The sequence below is a fragment of the Octopus bimaculoides genome, chromosome 2 (genome assembly GCF_001194135.2).
Source record: "Octopus bimaculoides isolate UCB-OBI-ISO-001 chromosome 2, ASM119413v2, whole genome shotgun sequence".
NCBI classification, from domain to species: domain Eukaryota; kingdom Metazoa; phylum Mollusca; class Cephalopoda; order Octopoda; family Octopodidae; genus Octopus; species Octopus bimaculoides.
Genome location: NC_068982.1, coordinates 42,280,568 through 42,283,197, shown reverse-complemented (window position 1 = coordinate 42,283,197; position 2,630 = coordinate 42,280,568).

The following is a 2,630-nucleotide window of genomic DNA, read 5'->3' as shown; positions in this document are numbered from 1 at the left end:
CTCTCTCTCTCTCTCTCTCTCTCTCTCTCTCTCTCTCTCTCTCTCTCTCTCGTGGCTTCTATTATTATCACATGTTCTTTCCAGCAATATTAGGCTTAATGGTTGGACGTCTGACGATTTAATAGCAAGTTTGGTTTACGTAATTGTAATATGTAACCAATACTCTTTTACTCTTTTATTTGTTTCAGTCATTTGACTGTGGCCATGCTGGAGCACCACCTTTAGTCGAGCAAATCGACCCCCAGGACTTATTCTTTGTAAGCCTAGTACTTATTCTATCGGTCTCTTTTGCCGAACCGCTAGATTACGGGGACGTAAACACACCAGCATCGGTTGTCAAGCGATGTTGGGGGGACAAACACAGACACACAAACACATACACACACACACACACACACATACATATATATATATATATATATATATATATATATATATATATATATATATATATATATATACGATAGGCTTCTTTGGTCGGCCCGAGACTATAGAAGACACTTGGCCAAGGTGCCATGCAGTGGGACTGAACCCAGAACCATGTGGTTCGTAAGCAAGCTACTTACAACACTGCCACTCCTACGTTTTATAATTAACTTATATTTAAGAAATGTATGTAAGAACATATAATTAAGCATAAACTACACACGACTTTAAGATCATTTCTAGGAAGTAAATTGACGGAGATTTGCTTGCTAGTTTTAATAGGATGAGCTACTACATAGAACCTCTCCTGTCGGTGGTTTTCATGGTAGCATTGGGGATGGCTGTATTAGGTAATTCAGTGATGGGAAAATTCACTTTTATTGTTCCGAATGTTGCTCTTATGTTGTTACTATCAGCATTGTTTTTGTAGTTTCTTTTACTCGTTTCAGGCGTTAGACTGCAGCCATGCTGGAGCACCACCTTGAAGAACTTTTAGTCGAATGAATCGGCCCCAGTACAATTTTTTTTAAGCCTGGTATTTATTTTATCGGTCTCTTTTTGCCGAACCGAACGTAAACAGACCAACACCGCTTGTCAAGCAATAGTAGGTGACAAACACAGACACAAAGACACACACATACATAGATATAAATACAAACATATGCATACATATATATATATATATATATATATATATATACACTCACACACACACACACACACACACACGACGGGCTTCTTTCAGTTTCTGACTACCAAATCCACTCACAAGGCTTTAGTTGACTCGAGATGATAGTAGAAAGCACTTACCCAACATACCACGCAGTGGGACTGAAACCGAAACCATGTGGCTGGGAAGCAATCTTCTTACTACATAGCCATGTTATATGCCCAGATGCAGTACCAGGCTTCTGATCTTAATTGGAAGTGTTATCATGTACATTGTTTTGTTTTGGTATAAAGGACGGGCGACATCAAATATTCTGCTCAATACCACAGATTTGCTTGTCAGTTGTTTGACCTCAACCAGTTGAGCATGTCCTTTGGTGGCTGACGATATGTGCATCTCTGATCATGAGCAGAAGTAGTGAGGCACTTGCCCAACATACCACGCAGTGGGACTGAAACTGGAACCATGTGGCTGGGAAGCAATCTTCTTACTACATAGCCACGTTATTATTATCATTATTATTATCATCATTATTATTATTATTTGTTTTTGTTGTTGTTGTTGTTGTTTAGTTTATGATGATAGGCGTTCCAGTCTTGGCCACTTTGTTCTTTTCCCTGAAACTAATATATTATCAAACGTGGATTTTTTCAACCGTTTTTTTTTTCAGATGGCAGACTGTGATCTGAGGAAAATTTAGTTACTATTTTTAGCACTTCGAACGGCTGCCTAGAAAGTCCCCTCGTTGATTCGATTGCATTGCTTTTGTTGGTTTCTTTACTTGATCAATTATTTATTTAATTACATTGGGTTCACAATTATTTATTTACAATTATTTATTCATTTGTGTATTTATTATTTATTTAGATTTAGAGTATGATTAACACACAAGGGAGAGAAGAGGTGATGTATGTTATCTAGCCACTATGCTATATACTCTCAATGCTCTCACGTCATCTGTGAACAAGAAGGACATCTAAGATGCTGTTGTTTGTTGTTCAATTATTTATTTAATTACATTAGAATTTGTTTTTACATTTATTTATTGATATGTTTATATATTTATTTAGATTTTGGGATATGATTAACACACAAGAGAGAGAAATAGTGATGATGCTATCAAGCCAGCAAGCTATATAGTCTGAATCCTCTCACGTCTGCTCAGACCAACTAGGACCTCTAAGATGCTAGTTTGTTGTCTTTACAGTCGGTGCTTGAAGATGTGTGGAGGGAGGAGAGAGAAGAAAAATAATCTGAGAAGGAAAGAAAACAGAAACTGGACGAGATAGTGTAAGATGAACGAAAAATGAATGAGTAAATTGAATGAGAAAAAGAAACATTGCTAAAGTAATGATAGACAAAGAGTGAAAGAGAAAACAAGAAAATGTAAGAGAGTGAGAAAGAGAGAAGTGGGTGAGTGAAAGAACGAAAGATAGAAGATCATTGAAAATGAAAAGAAATATGTAAATATGTATGTATGTATGTATGTATATATGTATGTATACATGTGTGTGCGTGTACATATATATATATA